This window comes from Marmota flaviventris, chromosome 10 (assembly GCF_047511675.1).
Source record: "Marmota flaviventris isolate mMarFla1 chromosome 10, mMarFla1.hap1, whole genome shotgun sequence".
In the NCBI taxonomy this organism is placed as follows: Eukaryota; Metazoa; Chordata; class Mammalia; order Rodentia; family Sciuridae; genus Marmota; species Marmota flaviventris.
In genome coordinates, this window is record NC_092507.1 from 1,627,063 (window position 1) to 1,642,884 (window position 15,822).

General features: G+C 61.5%; 1 protein-coding gene across 6 annotated transcripts in view; it reads left to right on the top strand.

The window, feature by feature from the left end:
• Positions 1-15,822, top strand: part of Prdm16 (PR/SET domain 16) — a 307,066-nt gene that overhangs the window by 111,386 nt on the left and 179,858 nt on the right. The gene's annotated exons all lie outside the window — the stretch shown is intronic.

Here is a 15,822-nt window from a genome sequence, read left to right on the forward strand (position 1 = left end):
GGCTGGGGGACACCATGGGCACCATCCGCCCCAGCCCTGTCCTCTGAGATTCTGAGACACTTCTGCCCATGTAACACCAAGTCATTATTGTCAACACCAGCCTTGAAGGGAGGGGGTGCCCAGGGCGTCCCCAGCACAGGGCGTGCACACCTCTGTGCATTCTCCAAAAGCCAGGCGGCTCTGGCTCCTGGTAACGGCAGGGCTGTCTGTGCAGGGTGGCTCAGCCCGCAGCCTCCCCAGGATGAAGGTCCCCAGCAGACAGCTAACGGCAGCTCGACTCGCGAAACAGCCCCGAGGAGCGGCTGCTTCAAGCCCCAGCAGCATGTCCCAAAGGCCCCAGGGCTGTGGCCAAGGCCAACCTGAAGGCAGGCGGGCAGAGGGGGCACCAGGCTGGGCCTTGGCCTCAGCTCCAGGCCCCCGGGGCAGCTGGGCCTCCCCTCCTCCTTTTTGGGACCTCACGCGCCCTCACCACAAGCCCGGTGCTCTCCTCCCCCCGAAGGTCTTCCGCCTGCCACCCTGGGGGGATGGGGTGCCCCGGGGCAAGGTCTCCAGTCTGCGCAGGGGCAACCTCCTCCTGAGGGCCTCCATGTCTCTACCCTGCCTGGGCGTGGAGGTTTGGGAGCAGCCTCAGTGCCTGTTGTGTTGGGTGACTGAGGGGGATGCTTCTTCTGTGGGCTCTGGGAGGATCCTGACGAGACTTTCCAGCTCTGGGTTCATGGCAGGCCTTGGGGCCTTAGAGGAGACCCTGAGGAGACGACCACTCCCCCTGGACCTGGGCATTCCCCGCCACAGAGTGCCCCCGTCCAGGGCTTCGTGTTGGGCCTGCAGGTGCAGAGGGGCTGCCCTCGTCCTGAGCGGGGCTGAGGGTGGGGTGAGAGGAGGAAGACAAGGTGGAGGCCCCCTTTCTGGTCTTCTCAGGCTGGTCAGGGTGCTGGGGCAGGAGCCACCCGGAGACCTTGTGTGCCCCAGGCTGGGGGCGTGGGGCAGGTGAGCTGTGCTGGGGTCGGTGCCGGGGCGGAGACGAGCCCCCTGGAACCAGGACGCCCAATCCCTGGGCTCCTGGGGACCTGCGCTCTTCTTCTGAAGCACAAGGGAAGTCGAGGTCAGCCAGAAACGGACCTGTGGGTGACACCAGACCGTGCATCCCTGCAGGCTCAGCGTGGTCCTCATGGGCAGCACCGCGTCCCTGAAGGATGGCCAGAAATGAGGACTCTCAGCCCTTCTGGTGCATTTGGACAAGGTCCCTATTGTGTCCGCAGGAGTTTTGGAAGGACAGGCCAGAGAATGAATGCCCAGCAGACATGGTCAGCTTGGGAGGCAGGCAGCTCAGGGCTGTGACAGCACACAGGTGATTGAGCATTCCCCTGGTGGCCCAGGAAGAGGGAGATGCCTTCCCAGCTTCTGGCCCACGGGGGCTGGGCAGTAGCTTTGACCCTGCAGGCTTAGCCATTCCAGGAATCCCCATGCGGAAGCAGAGCACTGTGTCCAGGGCCCACTGGTCAGCAGGCCAGGGTGCTCCTCTGAACCCGTGGAGCCTTCCACAGCCACAGGGCCTCCGCCTTCATGCCCACCCAGCTCTGAAGGACCCACAGCAAGGCCCTGGGTTGGTGGGAGAAGAGAGATGACTTGGGAATTCCTGCACGTGCTCAGGTGACTTGGAGAAGTGAGTCAGCCGAGCCTGGAGAAGGTCCAAACACGTGACCCTGACACGTCAGCCAAGTTTGCAGAGAAACCGTGAAACCTGGTACCTCACCCGCACACATCGGTGTGCCCTTGACGGTCAGCCTCAAGGGTGCTCCTTGGGTACCTGAGTCGAGGGTTGGGGTCTAGGGCCACAGGTCTCACTGACTGGTTGCAGTGCCCCTGGCCAGTGCTGGTGAGGCCGGGGGAAGCCAGGTGGGCCAAGTGGGGGGAGCAGCCATCCGTGTGTGCCCAGGAGTGTGAAGGTTCAGGATGGAAAGCCCTGGAAAACCTCCCCAGGTTCTGGGCTGTGACGGCTCCCAGGAGATTCAGTGTAGGGTCAGCGTCCAGAACAACCGACTAGAGCCAAGGGGCCCTCTACATCTCGGCCCCGGGCACCCAAGAGCCAGGCGTAAGCAGGGCAGGCCGAGAGAAACCTTGCCAACGGCAGCAGGTTCTACCCCCTCCTGGCTGGGGTGTCCTGAGCGGCTTTCTGCATGGACACGGGGGTCAGCTGCCCCTAGGAGCCACCCGGTGGGCCTGTGTGGTGACATACATGCTCCTTGCCGCATGCACAGGCTCACACACAGTGCACAGCCAGCTCACACCCACACGTGCCCTCACGGGCACATGTGTGTGCACACACCTCCACCCTGGCACACTCAGACTCCCGGCTCCCAGCTCCCAGCTCCCGGCTCAGGGCCTCGTCCCCTGTCCTGCGTGCCTCTCCAGCCAGGGCAGCCCTGCCCTCAGCTCTCTGGGCATCTTGTGAAGTTCATCCTTTAACCTCTGGCTTGGGGAGTGGCAGCCTGGAGTGGGGCCAGGGGATCACCTGGTGTGTTGGGTCTTGGGTGCTAGGTCCCCGCCTTATCGTCTAGAAGCCAAAGCTGTCCCTGATGGTACTTCCTCTCAGTGGCTCCGGGTGCACACTCGGTCCCAGGCTGCTGTGGCCAGGGCTCAGGGCACACTCAGCCCAAGGGTCCTTAGGGCTGCACCCTCTCTGCTCGCATGGCTGGGGCACCCTTGACCCTGGGTGGCCACGTCTGATTGTCAGGAAAATTTTGCTGAAGTCTGAGAAGCACTGGGGAGCTTCCCCATGACGTCTTAGGGCTCAGTGGAGGCCTAACGGTACCAAGTGTCCAGAACCGCAAGTGGGCCCCTTGGTGATGGTTCATGGAGTGGCCATCCGTCGAGTTAGCACCCAGATGACACTCTGGTGCGTTTAGGACACTTCTGGGGCTGGCAGCTGGAGTGTGGGCTCCAGGAGGACTGTGTCCCGCCGGAATGGCCCTCAGGAGCGCCACACAGGAGCTCTCCAAGAGAAGCCCACCCGCCACCCCGTTTCTCCAGGACGGCCGAAGGAGCCCGTCAGAACCCTGTCCGTCTCCCAAGCACCCTGACATCAGCCCAGACGCTTTTAGCTCAAGAATGCCACGAATCCTGCACTATCTTGGGCCCTGCTCTGAGGCTGGGTATATAAGGAATTTCAGAAAAAAGGAGAGAGGATGACTAAGAATACCTCCGAGGCTCTCTTCCACTTCCTTAAGGGGTAATAACTCAGTCGCAACCCGGCAGAGGGCACTTTCTTTAAATAGAGCTTTCTGATTCACAGGCGAAAAAGGGAAATCAATGTTTTCTTTTCATATTTGAGAGACAGCTCGAATGCCAACTCCTTCAGTGGCATTTCACCATCCACACTCACACACACCCGCCCGTGACGGCCAGACCCATCCCACTCCAGGGACAGTGCTCCCCAGGGCCACGCCCGGGCCTGCCCGCCAGTCCCCAAGGCTGTCTGCAGATCAGGCCTGCCTCTGCTCCGTCCCCTCTTCCTCCCCCTCTGTCTTCCTTTTCCTTAAGAAGATAAGGATCACGCACTAACAATCTACCGAGGCACCTGGACCCGCCATGTGGCAGCCTGGTGAGGCGGCCTGGCCATCGCCTCCCTCTGTGACCCAGGAGTGCTCTGGGTTTGCCTGGAATGCAGGCCTGCACAAGGTCACTCCACAGTTCCTTGGGCAGCGGTGCTGGGCCCTGAGGGGACTGGTCTTGGTCTGATGACTGAGGCTCAGGGTGGACCCCAATGGGCCAGAGCGGGGCCCAAGCCCTGGCTCCTGGCTCCTGGGGCCTCACTTTTCCCAGGAACTGTGGTGTCCTCACTTGCCAAATGGGTCCCCATCTCCTGTCCCGTGTCACTATATTTATGACATGGAATTCTGCAGACCCTGGAGAGAGCTGTCAGCCGTCCTGAAGACTGGATGCGGGGTCCTGTAGTGATCCTCCTGCTAGGTCAGGGGCCTGCAAGGACAGAGACGTGCTGGGGCCCAGGAGTCCGCTGAGAGGGGCAGCGTCTCCCCCGCACACCTCGGCCCTGGGGTTGCTGGAGACCCCCAGGGCACTTTTAAATCCAGGTTCACCCCCTGCCAGCATTCCTGGGGTGGGTCCCAGGACTCTGCCTTCTGACCAAGACTGAGGAGCAGCCCCCCCGGAGGCCTCCGCGCCAGGGCGGTGGCCTGAAGAAGGCTGTGTGGGGTGTGCTCCAGCCAGTCCTTCCTGCCCTGGGCTCATGTCGCCAACACTGGCTGAGGGCACAGGCAGGTCCCACTCCCTCCAGTGTCCCCTGTCAGCAAGGGCTCTCGTCAGCCATTGAGGGAGCTGGGGCACTAGTGGAACGGGGATATCGGGGCTGGAATGTGCCGCGTGGGCCAGGCAGTGACATGGACTCCACGTAGCTCTGGCTGTGCACCAGGCTGGCATTTGGGGTTAGCCTTGTGATGCTGGGCACTGGGCACAAACGCCCTCTGGGCTCACCTCGCCTCCCTGAGGGAAGCCGAGAGCCACCAGATCACTAAGGTAGAGAATCTGCCGCGTCTGGCATTTGTACTTGAAATGGTTTGGTTTTGAGTAATTTCCCAAGGGCAGGTTTCACAGCGAGCAGACGGGCCAGGAGGGCGGCCTTCCTGAGGGTGGGGCCGTGACTGGCCGAGCAGCTCCCTGGGGAACCCCAGCAATGCCAGCCGTCCAGCCCCTTACCGGGCCTCCCTCCCTGCCAACAGGCCAGACAAGAGCCCCAGGCGTTCCAGGCCATAAAAGGTCTCCGTGGACATAGGCCGGGCCGCGGGCCCTGTGCTCCTTAGCAGGCAGAGGACGGCAGATTCCGCCTCTGCCCGGGCCAGGCCTTGCCTGCTTATCAGAGGAGAATTCTTGTGGCCATCACCCCGGGGTAGGAATGTGCTCCTACGTGTCTCAGCCACCTTGGCCTCAGCCAAAGGCCAGGGTGACACAGCAGCTCACCAGCTGCTGAGGGGCAGTGGCTTGCGGGATGGTCCACCTGCAGTCGCCCATCTTCACTAGTGACCTTCGTGCCGGCAGAGGCAGCTGGGGCTCCCGCCGCCATCCTGCTGTGTCCCTCGGCCTCGGGCACTGAGACGCTCTGGGTTGGCCTGGAATGTAGGCAGCACCCCCAGGCGGCCTGGTCGCCCGGGGCCATTTCCCCAGGGCCAGAGGTCAGTCTGAGTTCCTGAAGCGGGCCCTTGGGGGATTGGCAGCCTGTGGTCTCCCTACACATGGACAGTTTGTCCCTCAGTGCCCCGAGGTGCCTTTCACACCTTGAAAACACCTGAATAAAATGGCCTGAAGGCGGCTCTGGTCCGCCTCCGGGACACCGGCCAGCAGGTCTGAGCCAGGCTCGTCCTTCCTCACTGCCAGCCCCTACAGCCCTCAGCAGGTGCCCCTGAGGCTCATCAGGCTGTCCCCACTGTGTGCAGGGGTGAGATGTGTCCGGCCTTGTCCTCCCATCCCCAGCTGTACCCTGTGCCGGCCAGCGCAGGGCAGGGACAGGGATTACAGCCCCAGGAACCACCCTGTGTGTGGCTCGCAGACTCGCCTCTCCCTTGGGCTAATGCCCAGTTAACTGTGCATCCATTGTGCCATCCCTGTTCAATCATGTTCAGAAATACCTACATCCACTCCTTCCCCATTTAGATCTCTCTGAAGTCCACTCTGCTTATCAGCACAGTAATTTCACGAGCAGAGCTAAGATTTCTGCCATTTAGGCCCCAGGCATTGTCTGTCTCCGCGGCAGCTGAGATAAACCCTCACCCAGAACAAAGTCGAAATGACCTTTTACAAGTAGAAGCGGCCTTGTTTCCCTCTAGACTAATTTATCAGCCTGCGTTTCGGCCCTGGTGCTCAGCAGAGGCCCGAGAGAGCGCTGGGAAGAGTGGGGGGGGGGACGGGGGATTAGGATGCTTGGCTGCTTCCTCGTTTTCAACAGGCACCTCGGGAAGTGTAGGTGCGCGCCTGGTGGCAGGCAGACTCGCCAGCTGTGCACCCAGGAGGTCCCAGAGCCCGGGAGAGGTGGCCACGCCCTCCCCTGGCCTCCTGAGAGGTGAAATAACACTGTGAAGGGCTCAAGGCAGGCTGGGACCTGGAGGCAGCGATGGCGGCAGGGCCGTGCCCCGGAGGCCCTGGTCTGCGGAACTCTGCTCACAGTGTAGCTGTGGGAGACCCACAGGCTCCTTCCTGGCGGCCCCTCCAGGAACCAGGAACCTCAGCAGAAGGAAAGGCAGAGGCTGCTCAGGCTCCCTGAGCCACCAAGATGACATTTCCAGGGCCCGGCTCACACTGGAGCTGTGGCCCCCAGAACAGCACCCACGGCAAGGACGTTTCACAAGCTGCATGCACCTGAAGACCCGCAGGCTGAAGAAGCCCAGGAACCGTGCCCAGGGGCGATGGCTGCCCTGTAGGTGCTCCAGGCCTGAGGGGTCTCCACAGAGCCTGGGGCAGGGCACACCATCTGTTGGCCCTGGACACCTGCCCTCACCACCACATGCCCCGAGCTGTCTTCTCGGATGGACCTCGGCTGGCCCTCTCTCAAGCCCGAAGCTTTCGTGGAACCGCACCCTGGTCGCCTCTGAAGGACAGCTTGTGTCTCCCCTCTTCCTACACAGGAAACTCCACTGTCCCAGACCTCCAGGGCTGGCTGGGGAGGAGGCCCCTGGGAGACACCCCAGGTGGAAGGTGGCCCATCCTGACTTCTCTCTGCTGAGGTGGATGGCTTCCCAGGAGAGAGCCCACCCTGGGGACAGCCCAGGCCCTGGCAGGCAGAATGGCCCTCACCCAACTGAGTCAAGGCCCAGGCCGAGGGCTGTGGGGCCTGGAGGAGGAGGAGGAGGAGGAGGAGGAGGAGGAGGGACTCTCCAGTGGTTCTGCACAAGCCGCTTGCCCCCAGGAAGCCGTGGACTGCAAGGCCTGTGGTCAGGGCTTTCCTGCAGACCTAGAGTCAATGTGGCGATCTTGAGGTCACTGGTGGGGCCTGAGGCACAGGTCCAGCGTCCCAGCGATGAGCCTGGCTCTCCAGAACATGTGGCAGGAGGTGAGACATTGACCTTCACTTAACTGGCCTGGTCGGGTCTGGGAGGAGAAACCATCTGGGCATCTCTGATTTTGACTTCCACTTGACAAGCACCTCGTCCCTGAAGGCTTTGGCCCAGATCTTCAACCCCACCCAAGCGTGCAGAGGGGACGGAGGGGGGACAGCAGCGGGGAGGGGGAGGAGGAGAAGGGGGAGGAAGTGGAGCACGAGGTGGAGGAGGAGGAGGAGGAAGAACAGGAAGAGGAGGAGGCAGAGGAGGAGGCAGAGGCGGAGGAGGACCACAGAGACCCTGAAGCCGTGAGGGTCACACACAGAGGGGGTGGGGTCTGGGGAAGTCCACCTGGAGCAACCAAAGCCTTGAGGGTGGCGGAGGGAGGTCAGGCTCTGAGCTCTGGCTGCAGAGCTGGCTGTTGTCACCTGAGCAGGATGGAGGACACCCCTCTGTTCTGCACTTGGAGCCATCTTCCTGCTCCACCAGCAGGATCGGGGACCCACTGCTGGGGCATGACACGTTTTCCTGGGTGGTCTGTGGAATCCGCATCATCAGGAGACCCTAACGTGGCTCACTTGAGGGCTGGATGAAGGCCAGCGCTGGTCCCTTCGAGGCAGGTGCTGCAGGCCGTGGGGGCCGGCTGGCAGAGGGGGCTCCGTGCTGGAGGGCGCCTCCTCTCCGCTCTGAGCCCGTGGCCCTGGGGTTATTTCCAGGGAGATCTGGGCTCAGTGGCGGTCATTGGAGATTCTGAATCAAAGTGAGGACTGGGTTGCGCAGCCCAGGGCCCCCCAAAGGACTCACTCCACCTGAGGGAACAGGGCTCCCAGCCACATCCATGTGCCACCGTGTGGGTCCTCGGGGCAGGGACAATGGTGACCCACAGACCCTGCCTGCCCGCCTGCTGGTCCTCCAGGCCAGCCTCTCCCACCCTCTTCTGTGTGCACCCTGAGTGCGTGGCTGCCCTCGTGACACTGGGGCCAAGGTGCTGATCACCCTGCCTCCCCGGGGGGCTCCAGCTGGGCCTTCCTGCCGAGACCAGCCCTTGCAGGTCCTGGCTTCGCAACACCTGCTCCTTATGGTGGGTTCCACATGTCCCTGAGGCAGGGGACAGTCACAGGGAAGCCCACTGTCCTCTGGGGCTGACGTTGAGGGGCCATTCAGCTGTCTTGGCCTCAGGGGCGAGGGCACTTCCTGGGAGGGGCCCTGCCACGGCTCTGCTGAGAGGTGGGGTGGCTCAGGGTAGTTCAGGGACTCTTGATTATAACCCGTCCCCTTTAGGGCTCTCCTCAAGAACCCTGGGGGTTCAAGACCCACCGCTGGGCATTTTGCATTTTAATTACCCAGACTGCATTGCATACGGCCCAGTGACAGTGGACGGTGAGGGACAATGTGGACACTGTGGGCTCTTTTTATTGGTCCCTTTTAAACATCAGATTGTTCTATGAGGTTTTTTAAAAAGCAATGTCCAGGTTTTCAAGAATCTAAGTCACAGAGGCAGGGTCCGGGGCCACGGCCAGAGGATGATGGCAAGACCCAAGCTCTGGAAACGCCGCTGAGACCCCAAGCCAGCCACTGCCATGTCTGAGGCAGTCCTCCACGTGTTCGAGGTTGGAAACAAACTGTCCTAAAGTCGCGTCCCAGCTCCACGTGTCGCTGGAACCCCTGCTATTTTAGAAGTGTGAGGAGGGGGAACCAGGAGTCCCCCTTGATGAATCTGGAGGAAAAAGAGATGTGGGGGACGGCCGTGCCCCACCAGGGGGCTGTCCTCCTCCCCGACCGGGTGGCGGTCAACACAGGCTGCCCGCGGCTCCTCCTGACCGAGGCGGGAGGCGCCCCGAGCTCCTTCTCACAGAACGGCAGGCAGCGGAGCGGGCACCCTGCGGGATCTCCTTCCACAGCGGTTTCCAGACCCTCCATGTTGGGGGGAAACAGCGATTGAATAAGGGACTGTGTCAGCACAGCACCGGCCACCAAGGGAGGCAGAAGCCACTGCTGCCGCTGGCCCGCCCACAAGCCCTGCAGACCTGTGTCTGAGGTCAAGTGGCCGAGTACCCTCGAGGCCCAGGCTGACCATCCTCTCTCCTACCTGTGGCTGCTGGAAACCTTGGGCCGGGTCTCTGGCGTGTTGTGTACCCCATGAGGCCTCTGGCTTCATCCTCACATGGCCGTCCTGTGTGTCCTGCATCCAGATGTCCCCTTCCTGTCACATTGGATTGTACTGACTCAACCCCTCAACCCGTTGCTCCTGCAAAGACCCTGTTTCTGCGCGAGGCCACTTTCCGGGGAGCTGGAGGTTAGGGCTTCAGCTCATAGATGTGGGGACACGATGTGGCTCACAAATCCCAGGCTGCTGTGGCCAGGTCTCCTTGGCGGGGAACGCACACCCCATCCGGTGTCCCCATGTCACCTGTGCCAACTCCCAGACCTCCTGTGGTGTGGGCAGTAAACACGGGGATGGGCTAAAGCCACAGAGGTAAGCAGGCAGCCGTGCGTGGGGCCACCCAGGTCGGAACAGCAAGGTACTCGCTAGGGTTAGCATTTTGGGACACTCCCAGTATTTCTCATTTGGTGCTAACAGCAGTGAAGTACCCATCTGCGTGGACATGGCCACTCAGACTTGCTCGGCCCTCAGTGCCCTGTGGGGTGTGCAGTCGGGGTCTACGAGAGACTGGGCTGGAGCCTGCCACCCACTGGCTTTTCAAACTTCTGATTTAGGCAGGGGAACTTGGTTGGGGGGAAATGGTGTGGCCTGAACTCTTCGGGCCAAAGGAAGTGAAGAACCCAAACTGCCCTCCCGTTCTGAGGCGGCAAGAGGACTGGGGTCATCTAGGACAGCGCCTCCCCCAGCACCGTCACTGCCAGGAGCGCCCAGGATTCCTGGGAAGACCTGCCCATCCAGAATGGCCTGCATCGAGGTGTGGGGACGTCGAGGCAGGGCCATTTGTTCTTGGTGACCTTCAGTCTCTTTGGGGGGCTGGTGCTGACTTTCAGAAGCCAATTGACCTGCAGAACTATGTGGTCACTGTGCTGACTGCTCCCGGGGCCTGCTGACCCGCTGCAGTGGGATGCTTGCCCTTGAAGGCCCTTGGACAGCTAATTCAAAAAGGAAATGGTTAAAAAAAACAGGCGGGCAGGCAGGAAAGGAGTGGGGGGACGGCCCAGCGGTTGGCTAATTGGAGAGTGGGACCCCGGTGTGGGGGGGCCGCCGCGCCTGGACAATGTGCTCCGGAACGGGGAGCTGAGCAGGCCCGGCAGGACTGTGATCGAATTAGCCGAAGTCAGAGCCCTCTGAATGAGGTAAAGAGGGAGGGGAAATGAAGGCCCCATTCAAGCCCATGAAAGGCCCCTGTCCCTTTCTGGATCGCAGGCAGGCTCACTTTTGTGTGGCTGGGGGCGGGGCGCTCCTGAGGACAGACTTACCTACAGCCAGTGACAGGCCCAGAAGGGAACCAGCCATTGAAAGCAACCCCAGGACGGGCAGTGGGAACCGCCGCCCAGACAATCGCCAGCACGGCCCCGGGGGCTCGGTGGAGCCCCTCGCGTCCCCCGGGTCACCCGTGCTTGCCAGCCAAGGGGACCTACCCCCCAGCCTTCTATCAGGTCACTCGATTTGTACCACGTGGAATTTTGAGGTTGAACATGGACTTATGTGGCCGGTTGCCGAGGAAAGGAACATACCTTAATGGCAGAGTTAGAAAAAAAAATCAGCGTCACTAGGTGCAGCAATAAAACCGTCAAATGCAGACGTGGACCGGCCAGAAACCTGAAAGGAAAAGAAAAAAATAATAAGTGGCCGGGAGCACGGGAGATTACATGAAAATAAATACTTCACAAAGCGCTGTGCTCAGTAAATATTTGTTGAATTCATACATTAATTAATTTTCCAGATGAGATTGGCCTAATCCATTTTTTTTAAAGAAAATAAGGATTAAGAATGAAGCGGAATCTGATGATTAGGGCCGGCCTGGTGGAGATGAAAGGCTGCGGTGCGTGTGAGGCGGGGGCTTGGACCCTCCTGGGGCGACATGAGGTGCAACCCCCCGGCTGCCCGTAATTGCCTCTTGGGCTGGCTGATTCTCTACGCAGGTTCCACCCACAGGAACAGCACAGCGGTCCCTTGCCACCACCTGCCCTCTGACACACCGTCAACCCTCTCTGGGGAGTGTTGAAGGGTTCCTGCCTCTGCCCTGCTGGCTCCCTGGTGGGGTCCAGCGCTGTCCCTCCCAGTGCGTCCCCAGGGTGACTTAGCAGGGTTGGAGCTGGCAGTGCCCCTGCACTCCCCAGCAATGCTTGATAGAGACGCCCCGGCTGGTACCGTGTCCCAGGTGATTTTTAGAAAGGGCTCTTCTTGGTGCCCAAGAGTGATGTGTGAGGACCTCCAAGAGCCAACACCCTGCACTTGGATCACGGACCCCCACTGCCCAGGGTGCACCACCTCAGACTTACGCAACCCCATGGGTCTAGTGAGGGTCCTATCCAGGAGGGACTCCCGGTGGCCAGAACCCAGGCTCTGGGGATGGGCCACGAGAGCAATGTGGAGGCCCTGAGGAGACCCTGCCCATGGGGTGTCACTGGCCTGGAAGGTGACCCGCAGGCAGAGCAGGAGCAAGCCCCTGGGAAGCCCCTCGCAAGCCCGCAAGCTGAAGGCCTGCTGCGTGGGGAGAGGCACGTGGACGGGCTCTGTGCACCTGCCTCCCTGGGCAGCACGGGACTGGACGTTACTCCTGGGAGATGAAGTGACTGCCGTTCAGGGACAAGGTCCTGGTGCTGGAGCAGATGCACAGAGAGCCCCAGGGAGCAAATCTTGGAGAGTGAATTTCGGACACATTCTGTCCTTTCCAGTGCACGTGGGACCCCCATGCACACACCCACGTGCACTCGATCACGAGCCTCAGCCACAGCCTGGCTGGGACTTCTCAGGTGAGGTCTGCAGGGAAACAGCAGCAGTGGTGAGTGGGCTCCAAGCACGGAGCACATCCATGGGCCAGTCTACAGTGTAGGGCCTGTGCACCGGAAGACCCTGTCTAGGAGGGTTTCCTCTCCCAGTCGGCCCAGGCTCCCAGGTGTCTGCAGCCACTAGTGCCGCCTGGGCATGAGTGGCTGGGCCCCCGATGGGCTGGTCCCTGAGTGGCTGGGACCTCATTGGACTGGGACCTCAGTGGCTGGGACCTGAGAGGGCTGGGCAGACCCAAGGGATGGGGTGGAGGAAATGTGGCATTGGATGACGTGGCCTGGCTGGGAATCTGGTTGCAGTGAGGACCAAGAGGACCCCTCCCCCCCGCCCCCAGCACCGCCAGGGGTGAGAACAGCCTAGGCTAAGGTGTGAAGGACATTGATACCACTTGTGTGCCCTCTGAGGGCCAGCTGCAGGAAAAGTGGACATTGCAGGAGGCCTGCTGGGTGGAGCTGGATCTGAGGTGGTGGCCTGGGCAGAGGAGGCCTTCAGGGGACACATCCATGGGGCCAGTCGACCGGTGCCAGGGCTCGCAGCCTCCCAAGAGCCACCAGCAAGAGCCTTCACCTGTGGCCACTCATCCCCTTTATGACTGGGGAGGACATTTCCATTACAAAGCACAGGTCCTTCAGTTAGCGCTGCCACCCCCGGTCCCCCTGCACCCAGCCCGGATGACCAGCCAACCCCGTTCCTGGCCGTCTCAGCAGGTTGGCACCCAGTGAGGGCAGGATTTGTGAGGGTGGCTTCCCTGGAGCCTGTGCATTGGCATCAACAGCACTAAAGGGACAGCCCAGGTGTCAGCTGAGATAGCTGAGCACCACTGGGGAAGGAGGGTGCCACCAGGCCACCCACCCAGAGGCCTCTGCCGGCCCTCTGCTCCTGTCAGCTTTTCCCTGCCCCTCCCGCACTGCTCACCTGAGACACTGTCACTCGTGACCAGGACTGCTTGAGCAGCCCCCTTGGAGAGGGACAGCCAGGGTGTGCTGGGAGTGGCCCGGCTTGGCAAAGCGCCAGGGCGTGTTCTGTCCAGGGACTGACAGAAGGACCCCTTCCCTGGAATGGAGCGAGATGGCCCCTTCCGTGACATCCCACCTGGGGCAGAATGTTCCAGACTGTGCTGTCGACAGCTGCTGGGGCTGTGTGCAGGGCTCCTGGTGGGACAGAGCTGCTGTCCCTGCCAAGGCCCTGGGGCTCCTGGGGATGGCAGCGGCCACAGGAAGACTCCAGCTCTGGGGCGAAACCCCTCTCCCTGGGGCTTCATGAAGAGGCCGAATGGCAGGGGCTTGGGAGACCCATTTCTAGAGCCCTGGATTTGAATCCTGACTGCCACCTGTTGGCTTGGTGGCCCTGAAGACATACCCTACATGGTGCACAGTCTGCTGGTCTGCAGGGTGGTCTTAGCCTCCTGGGCCATTACGAAGATGCCTGAGCTGGCCCTGCCCAGAGAGCGTGTGGGCTTGTCTGCAGCCCCACAGTGCAGCCACAGTCCCACAGGACACCCCTCTGGGGTCCTCACCCAGATGGTGGGGGCCAACTGGAGGCCCCACCAACGCCTCTCTTAGCTGGGCGATTTCTCACTGTGGGTTTGTGTTGTCTAGAGAACCCAGGGGCACTCACCACGAGCTACCTCCCCAGCCCTTTTTATCTTCTGTTAAGCTGCTGAGGCCGGCCTTGCACCTGTGATGCACCTGCCTCAGCCTCCAGCGTCTCTGGGATCTCGAGGTTGCCCGTGGGTTCCTCTGGCATGCGGGTCTGCGCGTCTCCATGCTGTTTTGCTGCTGTTGGCCACCTGAGTGCCAGGACCCCCACCCCCGACCAGGCTGTGCCAGTCAACTCTGTGACCTGGCCACACATCCGCTGGACTGTCCTGATTGGGAACAACTGGTCAGCCTGGGAGCTGACCTCCTCTTCCCTCCCACAGGGGACCTGCAAGTCCCTGGGACTCGGGAGTGGGCAGAAGGTCTCTCCATCCAAACTGACATGGATGGCCTTGCTTGGCCCAAGGGCCAGCACGTCCCCTATCCCGCTGTCCCTCTGCCGCTGTCTGCTTCTGGGGGAGGGGCGTAACTCGCAGGGTGTCGGTGCCAACCAGAGCGTCCTGGGGAGTGAGCCAGTGATTCTGAAAGGCCCAGGAGGGGAACACTGGGTGCTGTCCCGGCCTGGGCAGGGCAGACATCGGGCAGCCTTTAATGTCATTGTCACAAATGTGGGAAAGTGTGTTTCCAGGGACAAGAAAGGACCCACCATTTATCTGTAGGAGCTCATGCCTGAGTAGAGAAGGGCAGGAGATAAGCACAGAGACACATGGCGCCTGGGCTCTCGCCAGCACAGCGTGTCGAAGACAACGGGAGTCCAGGAGGAGCGCGCGGTGGACCTCAGGGAACGCAGCTCCACTCGGGGTGGCCCAACCCGAGTGCCACACTGCCCCAGGGTCACCTCAGACAGACTGGGGCTGCCTGCGACAGCCGTGTCTGTCTGTCTGTCCACGTGCTCCCTGGGAGGTCCGGGCAAGAAGCAGGACGCTGGGCACGGGGCAGGCTTCGCGAGAGGCCACGGTGCTCCTCCTTCAGATTCCCAGAGGAGGCTCTCGGCAGGTGCCTGTGGAGCTGAGTACCCCCACGGAATGTTCTGGAACTTCACCATTTACAGCAAATAAGACCTCCTGCTTTGGGGGCGTCGAGTTGGCAGCTGACGTGGGGAGCCACGTGCCTCCCGCCCTGCACAGGGCCCTTCCTGAGTTGGCTGGCGACGTGCCTTGTGGCTTTGTGAGCACCTCAGCCTGGGGCTGTGTGGAGGGCCTGTGGGAGGCGGGATCTAGCACAGCTACATCCATTTACCTCTGGGGTTTAACCAGGAGCTCTGAACCGTGCCTGCCTGTCGCTTGGTCTCACATGGTCGGTGGGAGACCTTTGTAGAGACAGCAGACACCCTGACCATCTGTGACTATTCACATAATCTTATTTTCACAAGTCACCTGGTTATGGATGCCGGAACATGAGCCAGCGCCCACCTCCCTGCAGCTGTTGATCCTCCTGCTCTGAACTTGGGCCTGAGGACTGTTTTCCGGGTGGTAGGCAGGGAAACCGAGGCCCAGGAGGGTGTGCGTCTTACACAGGTGTGACCGGCCACTGCAGGCTGAGAGTCCAGGCTCCCCGGCCAGAGCCCGGCCTGCAGCGGGTGGCGTCAGGGAGGGGGTCTCACGTTCCCCGAGTTCCAGTGCTGTAGACGCACACTCTTCACTTGCTGCCCGTTTGCTTGTGCATGAGTTGGACGTGTGTTTTTGTTTGGGGCCTTGGTCACCCAGAGGTTGTGGGTCAAGTAGCCAGGGCTGGTTCTTTCCCCTTTCTAAGCGGACGGGTCTTCCTGGAACCCTCGTCCACCCACACTGTGAGATGAACCAAGTATCGAGGCCATCTCCTACGGGGCCTGCTTTTCCAGTCTGAAGAGCCACTGGCGTGGTCCAGTTGGAACCCAGTTTGGTGGGGAGCTCCTGAGCAAAGGCAGCTTTGGCTCCAGACAGGTCAGCTGGAGCCGGGGCTTCGGGGCCCTCAAGTCCTGAAAGCAAATTGGTTCAGCTCCTTTGGCTCCATGATCCTCTGCCGTGTGGCTGGACTATCCCCGAGGCCTGGCCTGGTCCTTGGTCCTCCAGGCCACTGCTGTGCCCACCCCCTCAGGCCTTGCACTTGGCTCTGCAGGGCCGGGCAGGCTCGGTTCTGGAGAACAATGGCCCACGCAGCAGCCCAGGGCTCGGGGCCTGGCGGCGTGGGAGCGTGGGGTGGGCTGGGGAGGCTGGACCTCCACCACCTCCGCGAGGACGCC